Source organism: Trachypithecus francoisi, unplaced genomic scaffold (genome assembly GCF_009764315.1).
Source record: "Trachypithecus francoisi isolate TF-2019V2 unplaced genomic scaffold, Tfra_2.0 Lachesis_group11, whole genome shotgun sequence".
NCBI lineage: Eukaryota > Metazoa > Chordata > Mammalia > Primates > Cercopithecidae > Trachypithecus > Trachypithecus francoisi.
The window spans coordinates 107,008,536-107,026,403 of NW_022681456.1; the positions used below are offsets into that span (position 1 = coordinate 107,008,536).

The following is a 17,868-nucleotide window of genomic DNA, read 5'->3' on the forward strand; positions in this document are numbered from 1 at the left end:
CAACTCATTTTTCTTATCTTTAGAATAAAATGAAAGACACATGATTATGTCTTCCAATTTCAACTTTGCATCTATGCACTGATACCTCATGAAAATAAATTTTCAATAACGTTTTTCTGCATTCTTACTTAGTTTTAGTTTCAGAAATAGTTATGTTAAATATTTGTAATGTACAGTGATTCTAGAATTTTGTTTGTCATGTACTTTTCATTTTGTTTTAATTGAATTCTTTTGGATGCAATGAATAGGGGGAGCAGAGCTGGCTGAAGACTTTCTAACTGTGTGAACTTGAGCACATTTCTTAATCTCTCTGTGCCAGTTTTCTCATCTATAAAATGAATATAATAAAAGTACCTTTCCCTATCAGTGTCTGTTGGAAAGGAGCAAAAATTAAACTTTTGATTGTGGAGCCATATTCCAATGGGTAAGAGCTGTGTGCTTTTGCTGTAGGACAGTATGGGCTGCAGTTGGCATATTGGTTTTCAGTCAGATGAATGATGCGGAACATGACAAATCTACATCTGTAAGAGGATAAATGTGTCAAAGGTAGAGGTTTAGGGCAGAAGATGGCTGGCCTGGTGGGGCCATGTTGAGATTATGCCTGTAATTCCAACATTTTGGGAGGCTGAGGTGGGAGATCGCTTGAGACCAGGAGTTCAAAACCAGCCTGGGCAACACGAGGAAACCCCATCTTTACAAAGAAAATTCAAAAAATTAGCTGGGCATGGTGGCACACACCTAGAATCCTAGCTACTCAGGAGGCTGAGGTGGGAGGATCACCTGAGCCTGGAAGATCAAGGCTGCAGTGAGTCTTTTTTTTTTTTTTTTTTTGAGACGGAGTCTTGCTCTGCCACCCAGGCTGGAGTGCAGTGGCCGGATCTCAGCTCACTGCAAGCTCCGCCTCCCGGGTTTTTTACGCCATTCTCCTGCCTCAGCCTCCCGAGTAGCTGGGACTACAGGCGCCCGCCTCGTCGCCCGGCTAGTTTTTTGTATTTTTAAGTAGAGACAGGGTTTCACCGTATTAGCCAGGATGGTCTCGATCTCCTGACCTCGTGATCCGCCCGTGTCGGCCTCCCAAAGTGCTGGGATTACAGGCTTGAGCCACCGCGCCCGGCCTGCAGTGAGTCTTAATTGCATCACTACACTCCAGCCTGGGTGACAGAGTGAGACTCTGTTAAAAAAAAAAAAAAAAAAAAAAAAAAAAAAAAAAGTACCTCTCCCATAGCATTGTTCTGAGAATTAAGCCAGGTAACACATGACAATGCTTAGCACATTGCCTACTCATAGGAGCTACTATAAAATATCTAAATGTTTGCTCTTATGATTATTATTGACCATCTGAGTCTCACTTACCATCTCTGTCTCTCCATGCTACCAGTTCTTCTACCACGATTGGTAAATTGTTTAGCTTTTTGGTTTCTATATTCATGAATTTGCAGGTTTAAGATGCCATCAGATGTTACCATCTACTTAAGATAGAAATATTAGGGCAGGATGGAACTTTAGAGGTTGTATAGACCAGCTCTTTCATGTAATTAATGTAATACCCTGAAAGATCAAGTGATTTATCCAAGAACTTTCAGCTAACTGGTAGACCCCAGAGATATGGCCCATGGATTCCAGCTGTGGGTTCCAATGCAATACTGCTCCCTCCATAGGTACCCTGCTACCTCTGTGTTAGATAAAAAATGCGAAAGTTCTTGGAATTTGTAAAAGGAGCAATGACGCACATTTTAAAAGTTTAAATCAGGCAAGTTGCCATAGTACCTCAGATTTATGACAGTTTTAGATTTTAGATTGTGCATCTTTTTGGCAGACTTCAGAAGAGGATGCTAGGAAATACGCTTTAGGCTGGCAGGGCTTAGAAGTGGTCATCTTTCTTACTGAATCTTAGGAAATTGAAGTACTTGGTTCCTTTTGTATGTTGAGTGAGATAACATGCAATTTTCAATAGCATGGGAAGAAGTGGACCTGATATACTTAAAGAAGGTGGAAAGAAGAAAAGACTTTTTAATAGCGGTTGGAGTAATTTAAATAGGGAAATATTTGATAAAATAGTGTAATAATTTTTGAGACATACCTAATGGGGTCAAAATATATCCACTTTAATACACAAAGAAAAATAGAGCTGTTTTCGTAATATATTCTCACTTTTTTTTTTTTTGGTTTTGAGACGGAGTTTCACTCTCGTTGCCCAGGCTGGAGTGTAGTGGCATGATCTTGCCTCACTGCAGCCTCCTGCGCCTCCTGGGTTCAAGCAGTTCTCCTGCCTCAGCCTGTCAAGTAGCTGAGATTACAGGTGCCCACCACCATGTCCAGCTAATTTTTTGTATTTTTAGTAGAGATGGGGTTTCACCATGTTGGCCAGGCTGGTCTTGAACTCCTGACCTCAGGTGGTCCACCTGCCTCGGCCTCCCAAAGTGCTGAGATTACAGGCGTGAGCCACCGTGCCCAGCCTTATTCTCACTTCTGAGCCCCCACCTTACTGGGCAGGTTGAAAGGGAATAAAAAGTGAATACAAAATAGCTGTGTCAAATCCTCTGTGTGTATTTGTTTTCCCATATCCCTGTTCAGGCCCTGGAGTAGGATGGGGTGAAGGAGGGGCCTAGGATACAAAATGTAAAGAGACACCACTCTCAGGTGCCAACCCTGCACCCACAGGGCCCTGAGAGCAATGATGCCTCTTTTAATTGTGTGTCCCCCTAGGGGCTGCACAAATCTCACCCTAGTGCAGGCTCTGCCTCTGTCCCAACTAAAGAAACCATCTTTGGGGGAGGCTGTATCACTGTGGCTACAGCTGGGAGTGTGGGCTGTCACATTTATTCATGCTGATCCTTGAGTTGACCTCTGTGTCCTTCCTGGATTCTGCACCCTAATCTGGTCTCTACCCTGAGGGGCTCTGTCCTTGTTGGATCAGCTGATGATGCAATTGGCCTCACTTGGACTTTGAGCCAGTGAATCTGTTGCTGACCTACCATTTCCTTTGGACTTGAGGTTCCCCTTTTCTCCCCATCCCAGGGCTTCCTCAGTCTTCCTCTGTTTTGTGCACACATGTGAATGTGTGTGTGTGTGTGTGTGTGTGTGTGTGTGTGTGGAGAGGGCAGAACAGATCACAGTACTTTTCAGTTTCCCTACACATGTGCACCAACTGCGAGGAATAAACAACCAACTCTAACTTAGTCAATCCAGATGTTTCCCTTCCTTTAGCAGTGGTTTTTTATTTCTCTCTCACCAGATTAGATGGATACAAGACTGAAAACAGGGATTCCCAGGCAGTCCTGTGCTCTCACTACCACCCTCAACTCCTGCCATCAAGAAATGTCCATGAAAGAGGACTGTCAGCCCACAGGGCCGTGGATTCCTTTGTGCCACTCATAGGCTTCTGCACCACTGCCCTGGAAGCCAAATATTAATACCGATATGAAGAAAGCCTGAACCCCACCTCTGAGTTCTTCATCCCTTTTCTACCTTTCTTTGCCCAAAATTCTCTCCTCTTCCTCCCTAGGTGTGTGAGAGCTCCCACACTGGCTGTTTATGATCTGCATGTTGCTTTTGTTTCGTAAAGGGACATATTTTGGAGATCTTCACTGCTTTTTACTCTCAAATTCTGCCATTCGAGTTTGTTATCTAAGATTTCCAAAGGTTAGCTCTGAAACTCCAAGCTGATTAGTGGCCCCTTTGTTCTAGATGGTGGCTGACCTCTTCTTGAAAGGATAAAGGCCATTAATCTAGGGACAGCAAGAATAAGACTTACATGATATGGAACTGCATCTGGAAATATTTCAGACAGTAACATATCTGTTACAAGTGGCAGTCACCTTAATTTTAAAAATAAATAATTTCAATATTCCTTTAGTCATGGTTTAAGAATCTATATCTATATGTACTTATATATAGATATCTATATATATCCATTTTGATATCTGTATATGTGTGCATATCTATATACCCATATGCATATATCAAAATATAACATTCTACTTTATAAATGTAATATAATTATGATTTGTCAACCAAAAATAATATCAGTTTTAAAATAAGAATATGTTTATTGTGGTGATACAGTTGCAACTTCAACACATTTGCCTGTTATACCTTGCATATGTTTAAGAAAACTAAATTTCTTTAAAGAATGCTAAATTCACCTAACACAGAATTTAGCATATCATACACATTGAAATATTGTATAAATGAATGAATGACTTTATCCTGAAGGTCATTTAAGTTGGTCATTTTGAGCAGGGACACAACACGATAAGATTGGTGTTTTATAAAAAATATGATAGTGCTGTAGTAAGTGAATAGAAAGAGAATGAGATAGGAAACAACTGTAGGAACATATTCTAGAACAACTACTGGAAGAAATTCCATTTCAATGATCCCCACACTCCACATACTTAGACTTTGCACTGGACATATGGTCGTTTACCAAGTCTGTTTTTTTCTACCTCTTGACACTGGGTCTTAGGTCTGTCACCCAGGTTGGAGTGCAGTGGTGCATTCTCAGCTCATCACAGCCTCCACTTCCCAAGCTCACACCATCTTCCCACCTTAACTTCCCAAGTAGCTGGGACCACAGGCCTGCGCTGCCACAGCCAGCATACACACACACACACACACACACACACACACACACACACATATACATGTAGGTAGAGATGGGGTTTTGCCATTTTTCCCAGGCTGGTCTTGAACTCCCGAGCTCGGGCGACCCACCTTGGCCTCCCAAAGTACTGGAATTACAGGCATGAGCCACTGCACCCATCCCCAAGTCTGTTTAAAGAAGCAGCAATTAAAAAGTCAGGAAACAACAGATGCTGGAGAGGATGTGGAGAAATAGGAACGCTTTTACACTGTTGGTGGGAGTGTAAATTAGTTCAGCTATTGTGGAAGACAGTGTGGTGATTCCTGAAGGATCTAAAACTAGAAATACCATTTGACCAACAATCCCATTACTGGGTATACACCCAAAGGATTATACATCATTCTACTATAAAGACACATGCATATGTATGTTTATTGTGGCACTGTTCACAATAGCAAAGACTTGGAACCAACCCAAATGCCCATCAGTGATAGACTGGATAGAGAAAATGTGGCACATATACACCATGGAATGCTATGCAGCCATAAAAAAGGATGAGTTCATGTCCTTTGCAGGGACATGGATGAAACTAGAAACTGTCATTCTCAGCAAACTAACACAGGAACGGAAAACCACACACCACATGTTCTCAATCATAGGTGGGAGTTGAACAATGAGAACACATGGACACAAGGGTAGGGGGCATCACATACTCGGGCCTGTCAGGGGGTGGGGGGGCTTGGGGAGAGATAGCATTAGGAGAAATACCTAATGTAGATGATGGGTTGATGGGTGCAGCAAACCACCATGGTGCGTGTATACCTATGAAACAAACGTGCATGTTCGGCACATGTACCCCAGAACTTAAAGTATAATAATATGAAAAAAGAAGCAGCAACTACCACTTACTTTAAAAAGACCTAAGAAAAGTTGGAAGTAATTTACTGTGTATTTGAGTTCATTTCTCACAGGAGGTAGGCAGTTGAGTTTTCCAAATGATCTCTCTTTTTTTCTTTTTCTTTCTTTCTTTTTTTTTTTTTTAAAGACAGAGTCTCACTGTGTCACCCAAGCTAGAGTGCAATGGCACGATCTTGGCTCACTGAAACCTCCGCCTCCTGGGTTCAAGTGATTCTCCTGCCTCAGCCTCATGAGTAGCTGGGACTATAGGCGTGTGCCACCATGCCCAACTAATTTTCATATTTTTAGTAGAGACGAGGTTTCACCATGTTGGCCAGGCTGGTCTCGAACTCCTGATCTCAGGTGATCCGCCCGCCTTGGCCTCCTGAAGTGTTGAGATTACAGGCGTGAGCCACCACGCCTGGCACAAATGATCTCTTTACATACAACTTAGTACCTTGTTTTGTATTTGTTATTCAGAGTGGGTACAAGAATTGTCTGTTGCAGGAATAGCAATCTGGGGGTCTATATGGTTAAGGAAATGTAGCCCATAACTGACTCCTGTTTTCAGGGTGAAAGACTAAAGAGAAGTTAATATAAGACTTGCAGAAGCCTGTGATCCTGTATAACAAATTATCACAAATTTAGTGGCTTAAAACAGCGTCCATATATTGGCTCACAGTTCCGAAGCTTAGAAATCCAACACAGCCTGGCTGGATTTTCTGTTCAGGGTATCATGAGGCTAAAATCAAGGTTGTCTAGGCTGAGTTTTTGTCTGTGGCCCTGGGGTGGAAAAATCTGTTTCCTGAACTTATACTTGTTTTTGGCAGAATTCAGCTCTTTGTGTTTTTAGGACTAAAGTTCTTGCTTCCTTGCTGGCTGTTAGCTAGGGCTTGTCCATAGGCCCTAGAGGCTGCTATATTCCTTGCCATGTGTACTTTCTATTCTGAAGACATCAGTGGTGTGCCACATCCTTCTCGTGCTTCAGATCTCCATCTTCTCTTTGACTTCTCTTTGATTTCTAGACTAAAATGTAAAAGACTTATGTAATCGATTAGGTAAGGGTCATGCAGATAATCTGACTCAAAATCACCTGTGTTATGTAACCTGTTCATGGAATAAAATCCATTATATTCACATTCCTGGCATTATGCTGAGCATATTCAACATTTCAGTAGGATCTTTGGGATGGTCTTACTATTCTGTCTACCAAATTGTTATTTGTTTAAAAAAAAATTAACAAGGTTGTAAGCAATCTCTTGCAGGGAACAACCAAACCACTCAGGAGCAGCACTAGGAATATGTGATTTAACTAATATTTTGTTAGAAAACCAGTCATTTTGTTGTTGTCTTTTGACAGAATCTTGCTCTGTCATCCAGGCTGGAGTACAATGGAACGATCTCGGCTCACTGAAACCTCTGCCTCCTGAGTTCAAATGATTCTCCCACCTCAGCCTCCCAAGTAGCTGGGATTACAGGCGCATGCCCCCATGCCTGGCTAATGTTTGTATTTTTAGTAGAGACAGGTTTTCACCATGTTGGCCAGGCTGGTCTCACACTCCCGGAATCAAGCAATCCACTTACCTTGGCCTCCCAAAGTGGTGGGATTACAGGCATGAGCCATCGTGCCTGACCAAAACCAGTACATCTTTTAATGAAGTTTATTTGCTAACATCTGACCCTGAGAGATCTATTATTAATAATCTTTAGAAATTTCACTTGTGTGATTCATTCATTTCTAAATGTTACTACTGTTCACATTACCAAAACAAAACAAAAACCCCAAAACAATTTCTTTATCTATTATTGGGAATAGGGAAGGAATGGCTTTTACTGTTTGTGTGAGAAAAAATAAGCAATGGGATGTAATTTATATGTAAATATCAAGTCAAAGTGAATTTTAACAGTGAAGTCTTTGTTAATCAGTTCGCTTGAGTGGTGAAGTAAGCTAGCTTTCAAAGCTTTTTGGACTTTGTAGATTTAAAGAAGGAAAGTGGGCAAGTTTAACTAACTCTACAGTTAGCGTCAAGATTAGAGGAAGCCAGTTCTCTGCACAATATAATCCCCACTTCTGACATCAATTGCAGGTTTAGGGGGTTCCCGAAACCATCCTTGGCTTCAACAATTGGCTTGAAAGACTCAGAATGCATTGAAAGCTGTTATACTCACAGTTATGGTTTAAGAAAAGGATACAGATTAAAATCAGAAAAGAGAAGAAATATGTAAGGTAGAGTCTGGGGAATTATCAGAGACAGAGCTTCTGTTGTCCTCACCATGGAGTCAGGATATGTCACTTTCCTGGCATCGATGCCAACCAGGGGAGCTCACTTGAGCCTTTGGTGTCTGGAGTTTTTACTGGGACTTGACTACATACTGTCCCCTACATGGCTGACCTTTAGTCTCCAACCCCTTTTGAATGTTGGTGTTGGGCTGATAGTTTTAGTTTCTGGTCCCTCTGAGAGGCAAAACTGATACTGCTTGGCCCAAACCACCCATTGTAAATCACATTGTTAGACTGTTCAGTGGCCAAAGCCTTCAGCCAAACAAAGACACTCCTATGACATTTTGAGTTCAGGAGATCATGTTATCGTAGCTGAAGGCAAATGCCCATCTCTTTGGCCAAGGTTAATTCTTTCCTCCACTAATGAGGAGTGAAGGGGGAAGATGAAGACAGTATACTGTGTGTCAGATAGCATGCTAGGCATTGTTTCCTTTAAGCCTTTGAACAACATTATTAGAAAGAGACTGCAGTTACCCTTCGTTTACAGACAGCTGGATTTAGCAAGATTAAGTAATTTTATCCAACACTATATACATAGTGTGGTGGAACCAGAGTTTGTACCTCTGTTGGCCTAACTCCAAAGGACATCTCAGACACTTCGCTGGGTTGCTTCCATCGAAACTGAAAGAGTATAATGATATGTAATAGAATGACCATTTAGAAGCAATTATTCTCAAGAACTGAGTTTTTAGAATAAAATTGTCATTTAGATTTATAAGAATGTGCAGTGCTCCTTTAATAATGTAGGATATAGAGGAAGAAGGTTGATAAATGGATGGTTACTTCATTGAATTCATACCTTCCAAATGGAATCCAATCAGCACTGTACCATTTAATGAATTGAAACTCATTTATGGAGTGTGTGTTTTATCCCAGGTGCTGTGCTGGCCATTGGTGACCCAAAGATGATGAAAAATATGTTCCTGCCCACGAGGAGTTAGCGACCTACTGGGGTATGTACAATGCTTATTTTGTTATTTTTAATAGGATGTTTGTGTTAAGTATTGTGTAGAGAGCTAATATGTAAAAAGTATTTGGCAAATAAATTTTGCAAGTATTTGGCACAATTTTTCCTTTTACTGAATGCACTAATGCTAAAAAAGTTGATAATTTGGAGATTGTTGCTCATATAACCAAATCTATTAAAAACAAGTTCAATTTTTGTAGATTCTGTAGTAACAGGGCAGATTAAATTTTAAAAAGCCACTGAGACTTGTCTGTACTTCCTACACTTGTGTGTACTTGAAGGCAAATGAAAGTAGACTAGAAATGCCACCAAAGCACATCACACATTAGCAACAATGTGCATTTCTTCTTCACACATATAATATTGACTATTCTGCTTTTTATTGGTTACTTTATTCATAATTACTATCTTTTCATCTTCTCCTACTTCATCAGTTCCTCCAATTGAGCAAAGTCTATACTGGGATAAAGTATGTCTTTCCTTTCTTAATTAATGTTGATTTTTGCCAAAATATATATTTTGAGTCATAATAAAATTTATAATAGTTTCTCTTACAGTAAACCATGCAGGTTGCCGTGAATAGTCTTGAAGAACTAAATATAGTAAATGCAGTAAATATAAACAAAAACTATTAGATTCTAATGCTGCTTTCTATATTTTATAGCTTATTGCAGGGGGATAGAATTAGAAAATAAGATAAGAAATATCAGTTGAACTTAATTTCAAGTAGTTCAAGAAAATGCTACACAACTCTAACAAGGATGAATTTGGATATATTTAATAAGTGTTAATACACTATTTAGATTGAACATCATACCTACTGAGAGTGCAGTTCCAATCATTTTTAAAATGTGAGGAAACCAGGAAAGAACATGTCTCTTTTCTTGGCGATATGATTTTAATTTTTAAAAGCATTTAATTACATAAACCATATCCATCATCTTTGCATAGATAAATGTTGTGGCAATTTTTTGAATGAACCTCTTGGTTTCCTAAGGAATTATGGATACACCATACATTTACAAATGAAAGGCCATTCATCAGAGTTATAAATATGAGTGGTTCTCGTGCTGATGCCCATGTAAACTTCAAGTGGTTTAATATCTATTGGCTTTTGTGTATAGTTAGTACTGAGAAGAATATAGATATTGTCACACTTACATGGTGTCATAACATTGGCAAAGTGGTAGAACAACATGCAATATTTTTTGAATAGCGTGGCATTTCTTTGAATTATTGCTGGCAACAGAACATAAATCAGCCTTAATGATGGATATTCCAAAGATGTTTATTAATCTATTCATTTAATTTAAGATACTCACTCTTGGCATTTATAGAGCCAGCTCATAGGAAGTGGCAAGTGCTTCTAAACCTCAGCAGTTACTTTTAGGGGCCCCGTTATTATGTCAGCTAAGTCTGGTGGCAATTGAGATCAGAATGCATAAACATTATTTCCTGCTAATATCTACTAAAGATATTTAGCAAAATTGATCTTCTTATATGTGTCTAAACAAAAATCTCAATTTGTTTCACCATTGAATGAAACTTACTACATGGTTGTCTATTTGAACTCTCCGTTTTTAAAGCCTATTTTTCTTCCTTTTTTTTTTTTTTTTCTTTTTTCCTTCCCCTACCCCTTTCCTTTCTCTCTGTCTTTTTCTCCACTAGAAAATAATCCTGCATTGTGTAAATTTGATTGAAAAGGACTGGAAAACTGACAAAATTCCTCTGTACCAAATTAATGAACAGCATACAGCATATGATTTTGATAATATGTATTAAGATTAAAGACAGCTAGGATGGACGGCAGTCAAGAGCACAGAGTACAGAGGGAATTTACATTTGATAGGAAAGGTCAAAGATAGCCAGTAATAGTTACATTGAAGAAGGAGTCGGCTATGCAAATATTATGGAGTAGGATAGTATGAATGCGTGTGCATGTGCTTTACTAACATATGAAAAATTCAGGCACAGAGCTAACTTCTGAATTAAAATAATGTAAACAGAATTCAGTTTTTCTCCATCTCTCAGAGTCCACTAATACAGCCTCAGTTTCTGACTTCATTTGGTAGTAAGATGGTGGCAGGGGCATTGCTTCAGCTGTAACATCCTCTCAGGCTTCAGGTCAAGCTGAAAAGGAGAAGATGCCTTTCTCAGAAGCCCTATAAAAAGTGTCGTTGTACTAATTTGTTCTGATTAGATCACTGAATAATCCTGTGCCCCTCTCTTGGAGCAGAGAGCAGAATCCCCTTTGTAATTTTCCATAGACTAGGCATTGGGTTCGTATCCCAGGAGGAAATAGGGTACTATTAACTGAAAGAGGCTGCATTAATGCTAGGTAGCAAAAAATAAATGGATTGCTGCCAGAAAAATCACAATGGGCACATATACATGAAAATGTGCATATCATTCTAGAAGCCTTTGGGTTTCCTAGCAATCTGTGGGTTCTAGGATAAGAAACTTGAATAGTGACATTGGATCTATGCCTTCTAGAACAAACAAAAATAGCATTGATACCATAGCCATCCAGGATAATGAGTTGTTACTGGGACTATTTCCTGAATAAAGAGACAAAATGAGGATAATATGTAACGAGTAGTTTAAATGATAATACCAAATTAAGAATAAAAGCAAGTTACATAATTTTGTTAACTAAAGTGGAAATGAGTGGTTCAGCCCTGGAGGTGTATTAAAAAACTAGGCAAATCTTTTATTTAAGGTAAGCACTTCATACTGGCAACATAAAAAGACATATTAGGAAAAGAAGTTTTCTTTGATTCAATAGCTTTTATTGTTATAGAAGCCTTTGTATCCCAAATCTCTTCAACTTCAGTTAAAAAAGTAGTAATCAGGTCTATTAAAGTAAATTGTAAATAAAATCATTTTCAATAATTATATCAAATTTTGTGTTGAAGAGCTGATTTTTTTCTTCTTGTCCATATTTTATTTTGGAACATGTTGATGAAGTCACTTATTTTCTTAATAATTATTTTTAATTGAGTAATTTAGACAGAATTGATAGAAGATATAAGTCAATCATAGGAAAACATGGGTACTTTTTAAATGCCTACATGGCGATTATTTATTTTTCTATGCAATTGGGAAGAAATTAACCTTTTAACAAGGTGAAGACAAGAGTAGCTCTCACTGAAATGGAAGTCACAATTATGCTTTATTGTTCCATAGATTCCTTAGTTTCTTGAAAGAAGGAGTCAGCCTGGAGTTTTCAGTTGCTTCACTTGAGCATAATTGCTCCTCTTGAGCAACTCAAAATATCACTCAAAAATGGGAAAAAAATTCCTTGTTTACCATATATTTTTAAGGAATAAATTTGTTAAAGAAGGTACAGTGTGTCACCTTTTGTCTCTGCACAAATGAAAGCCCTGTGAATTTAGCACTGTTCCTCATGAATGGATAAACTTTTGAACCAAAATCTTCCATTGTTACTAAAATGAGTTGTTACTCCTCCTCCAGTTTACTATACCCAAGTTGCAGAGAAATGTATCATTTCCCCCCTACCAATTAATGCCACTGGAATACAGCTATCATGGGGGATGATCAGTTTTCAAAATAGTTATACAAAGGCCATGGTGTATCTGATTATGAAGACGAACATGTTATTTGGAAAATAAACTCTTTCCCCAAACCTCTGTTTGCCACCAGGTCTTGCTTTGACTGAGACGTTCATGGATTTCTGATCATTCTGTGTGCATACAGATTTTGTTTTGTTTTCCTTTCTAGATTACAACGTATCTTTACATAGTGTCAATTTTCTGTGAGTAGAAAAGAGCAGGTAGTTCATTTGCAGAAAAGTGATTTACAGATTTTCTTGCTATATGCATAGCAAGAAAAGTTCCAGTTGATTTTCAGTTCCAGTTTTAATTTTAACCTAGCTAGGGAATTGCTTCTCTCCATAGTAATATATCAGTCATCAATAGAGTTTGGAGGAAAAGCGAGTTTCTCACTTATATGAAGAATAAAGAACAAATTTATTCATATATATATATGAAAAAGTGTTAAGTTGTTCTTCAGTTTTGGCTGACACAAATCAGTGGATATTTTTAAGGCTGTAGAGTTAAGGCAAGAAGACTATGTCATTCTTGTAGTCCTTTCTAAGGACAGAAGAAAGAGGATCAAAATACTGTAAGAAAAATCCAAACCATATTTTTGTAATGTGATGTCCAATTTGGCTGTGTAGGTGTGAGTTTCAGGTAAACTTAAATGCATTTACAGATGTGAATTTTAAAAACATTTCCTATTAATTTTAAGGGCTTTTTAAGGAGAAGAATGAGTTTCATTGAGGACCCCAAAGCATAGATTACTAAAGACAATTGCCTCTCTGAATAGGACATGAGCTAAGGAGTGAACAGAGGGAGAAAATTCACATACATGTTTTGAGTTTCACTTTAGGACTCTTGAAAGCTTCGGTCACTGATTGAGATTTTTCTCTAACTAGAAGTCAAAGAGACAAAGAAGCTAATCTAAATAATCTTTCTCAGGTTTTCTAAAAATGCCTGCAGATGAAAACATGTCAGACAACTGATCCAATAGGGCCTGAAGGTTTTCTGTTTGTTTGTTTTAAATCCATTCTTTCCTGAGAAGGAAATAAAAGAAAGCCTGAGGTTGGTGACAGATTTGGGCTCTTGCCACATTCCCACCTCACTTTCATGGACATTTCTCTACTCCAGAGGAAGTTAATATTTTCCAGAGATGTTCCATAGGTATTCTAAATCATACTACAGACACCTGCTCCTATATATGGGTATGTTGTTCACCTAAGATGAATCATACTTGATTTTTTTTTCATGTGCTTCCTTTAAAAAACCTCATTAATCACAGTCTGCAGAATTTAGGGGGAAAGTTGGGTTAAACAGTTGACACTGTTTAATGTAAATGATTTATGATTATTCCTTATGTATACACAATAGGCACTTTATAAATTAGATTGTCCTAGGAGTAACATGATACATAAATGTTATTGCTATAAATTCTACACTTGGCTATATATTTTGTATCATGTAACCAGTGGACTTACAAATGCTGACTATTTCAACCTGCTCTTTCTACTCAATATTGTAAATGGTGACTTAGGTAAGCCCAACTGAGATGTATACAGAGGCAATCAAATTGCAAAAGAACAGGACATGCTGGCACCGCTCCAGCATGGCTTCTGGCCGTGTTCCAGAAGTGATGGCAGAAAGAAGAGAGAGACGGGAAGGTGAAACTATTAAATATATGTAGCCAAAAAATGAATCTAAATGATTACTAATTTTTTTTTTTTTTTGCCCAGTAAAACCAAGAGTCTGGTGGGACAGAAAAGGGGAAAAAGCAGAGCAAACAGGAAAAAAGCATTAGTAAAACCAATGTATTAAAATTTAGTTAGATGTTATTTCACAGGTGGCTTTTCATTATTTAACATTAAGGATAAAGTTAATAGGTCTGTAATTATAAATATTTTAATACCAATAAATATTTCATATATTTTTATACACTGATAGAAATAATATTTGATTACATGTTTTTGCATTTCTGTGAATGATGAATTTGAGGAACTGGGTTTTGCAAATCACTTAATTCTGCTGGTGGATCCAGACACTTTATTATGGCTATAATGCTGTTATGCTAATAGCCCTCCCTTTTTTTTTTTTTTTTTTAACTGTGGTTTCTTAGCTTACTGTGATTTTCTTTCTGAGATCTTATAGAATTTGAGAGAAAAATCCCTGAATAATGGGTCATTTAGATCCAACTAATTGTTAAATATCAAACTCATCTAAAGTATTGAGTTAGAGGGAAAGGGTAGCACCTATAACTGACCAGCCAGGTTAGTATTAGTTTCCTGGTGTCGACCTCTTACCTGATCACAGAGTCCTAACATCAGGGCTGATTTGAGTTGTACTATGCACTAATTTGTGTAAGGGAGAACTGGGCTGTGAAGAATTCTATTTTGTTTATAGTATCTATTCTGATAGTGATTTTATAGTCCATTTTATAGGCTGAGTGTTCCAGTTGATTCCCTCTCCCCACGCCCTCTTAAGTATTAATGTCTACACAATTGATCTGGTTACCCGTGAAGTCAGTCCAAATCGGCTGTTACAGTGACTGAAAATACAAGATCAGTAATTTTAAAACCTAGAGGTTACTGTCTTGCACAAAAGGACTAAGTCTTAGCAGGAAATCCCCAAGTGAAAAGATGATGGGACTTAAAGCACTCCATATGTGTGACTTGTAATAACAAACATTATGTTTTTTGGCTGTGATATTGAAGGAAATATCCAAAATGTGCCCCTTATGACTTCTGTAACGTACTTTTAATTGTCATACTCTGGAGCTATCCTGGTGCATGCATGGGAAAGAATTATGCATATGCACATATCTCTATATTTGTAGGCACTGTAGTCAAAACACTTATTTGCCTAGCTCACTTAGCTGCATAGTTGACTTACCCACCCACCATCAAACCCTCTAGAGGAAATAGGACAGAAAGGTCACACGGAAGCAGTAAAGCCAATGATCTCTTATAAAACAGTTATTTAGGTTCTCAGTGGCACTGTTCATCTTCTGGAAGGGAGATCACTCCATTCTCTGCCCATCCCTGTGTCATCAGCATAGCTCTGGATGCTTGGAGTAAAAGAAGAAAGCCTATTCTACCTTGTTGCTGCTGTACACTCAGGTAAGCCTGAACTGAAATCCCAGAGCGACTGCTGTACCAGACAGGCTAGACTATGGGGAGATTCTAGTGCTGATAGAGATCTTTACAGGGCTCAGTTCGTTTGTCCTGCCAATTTTAACCACCGTTTAAAATTCCACTTTTTCTTATGGGAGGTTAAATTTAAATGCAAGACCTGTAGATTTATGTACATGTGCATGTGTGCGTGCACACGTGCACACATACACTCATAACATCTGAAAAAGTCTCATTACTGTTCACTGTTTGTTCAGTGCAGAATACTTAGAATACCTGTCATTTACTGAGGACTTTCTCTGTGCCAGGAATTATTCTTGGGCTTTGCTTGTATGATATAATTTAAGCCTCCTACGGTACCCCTATGAAACTGGTACTATTGAATAACTTGCCATGGTTCAATAGCTAGTAAGAGGCAGGGCAGGCTTCACACTCAGGCAGAGTAATCTCAGGGCTCAAGCACACGTTTTTCTAGGTTGGTTTATAAGCAACATGCAGTGCTTCATATATGAGAAGAATGTACTGGGGCCATCATTGAGCAGGAAATGGGATCCGCTTGTTTTTATTGTAGTCATGGTCATGTATCTTCCTCTCTCAGGCCATAGTGTGACCAATGGCAAACTTTTTTTTGAGAGAGCCAGTCAAAACTGCATGGAATATTCTATGGCCACAGAAGAGAAAGGAATGTGCTGGTCGATATGAGGAGCTGACCTAAGACCTTGCTTTCACTATAACCACAGTAAACAAGCGAGCTAATGAACCATAGATGTTTAGTGTGTCATCAGCGTCTTTCAATTTTGTCATCCTGGGTAGCTACCATCAAGAAGGACGGAGTGCCCTCTATGAATATGTATTTAGTACTAGATATAGCAATTTATTCTTTTGAAGAGCACTTTATCATTTTAGTTTTGATAAATGTATAAACAATAATCAGTAGTTAGGGGTTTCAGGCGAAAATGGATGCCATTATTAGTGATTTAACAAGTTTTCCTATGAATTCCATGTGTATCACTGAGTCTGGATCCTGCGACCCAGAGATGCATATATCCAATTTTAAAGCAAGAGGCTTTAAAAGCCTCTTGCGCTATGAACCACTAGGATCTCAGAACTACAGTAGTTACTAATTTCCAGACTTTCGATATGTAAAATGAAGTACTCACACAAAAAAACCTCGAGGCTGCATAGGTCAGTACATTTGCTTAAACTAATAATAAGATTAGCTTTTTCAGTTCTAGCTCTCCTTTTCCTATTTGCCTTGCTAACAAGGCCTTACTCCTGTTCAGTTACCTAGTGCCATGATCCCTCTACTTTTTGGACTTTTTATTATAATTTGAGCTGATTTTCCTAGTTCATGTAAAGAATTTCCATGAGAATAATAAAACATAGGACTATTCAATAAATAAGAATGATGAAAACATAAAATTTCACCCAAACTGGGCAAAAGTGCATCTCACAGCACAGAATTCCGTAACATTTTGAAATTTGGTCTTTACAGATATTTTTCTCTGCCTGAAACATGTGTGCTGGTTCTATTTATATAAGGGAATAGTGACATCCTGTGTGTAGCTAGACTAATTGCCTCTGTAATTAACCTATTTGAGAAGGAATTTACACAGAAATAAAATATCACTGAGTACTGAAAGAGGCAATTTTGTTTTAAAGCAAACTTCTAACTAACTTTACCAAAGGCTGTGGATAAAACAAAAAGATTCTGTCTCCTTCCCTTATTTTATTCAGCTTCTCCCTTCCCTCCTTCCCTGCCATCCTTTTTCTTTTCTTCCTTTTCCTGTCTTTATACAGTTCCACTAATCCTCTTCATTTTCTGCCTATGACCTTTATTCCCCATATTATAAGCTAAAAATCTAGTTGTTGTGAGTGAAGATTCTATTTTTCAACCCAGAATTAGGGAATGATGTAAGTGTGGTAAAAAGAGATAGCATTTTTGTTTGCAAGGCTATTCAAATGTCTTTGCAGGTCAAGAGTAGGTAGGATATGTGTAGAATCAGTTGGATGTCTTAGAAGCTGATGCCAAAAAATCTTCGCCTTCTTCTTTATCCCTTGATAAAATATGTATTAATTACATTTAGAAGAGAGCACAAGAGCATGAAAAGCAGGGTTTCTCTTGACTTCTTAAAACCAGAAATTATTGGAATGCAGTATGTTGCAATAGTAAGAGTACAGTTTTTGGAGTCTGAATTATTCAGATCTCATCCCAAAAGAATGGCTAAGGGGGAGCAAGAAGAACAATTTCTTCCTCCATGCCCATTTTCTTTAGTGCCCCTTGTAATCATTTCAAAAGACAATATGTGGCCAAGACATCTGAGAGAACAGTGGGAGAAAGCAAGAGCAAGATGTATGTAGAGAAATTAGTCAAAATTATCCTGCGGTGCATGTCCTAATGCACCCACCAGACAACAGCAAGACCAGAGCATCAGGGCCCTCACCCAGCCTTAACC

The 17,868-nt window shown here is 38.3% G+C and overlaps 1 protein-coding gene across 3 annotated transcripts in view; it reads left to right on the top strand.

Moving 5' to 3' along the window:
- SOX5 (SRY-box transcription factor 5) overlaps nucleotides 1-17,868 on the top strand; it is a 1,052,575-nt gene that overhangs the window by 191,681 nt on the left and 843,026 nt on the right. For all 3 annotated transcript variants that reach the window (XM_033222675.1, XM_033222676.1, XM_033222677.1), the window contains exon 3: nucleotides 8,640-8,716. The gene's annotated coding sequence lies outside the window, so the exon portion shown is untranslated. The remainder of the gene's footprint in view (nucleotides 1-8,639; nucleotides 8,717-17,868) is intronic.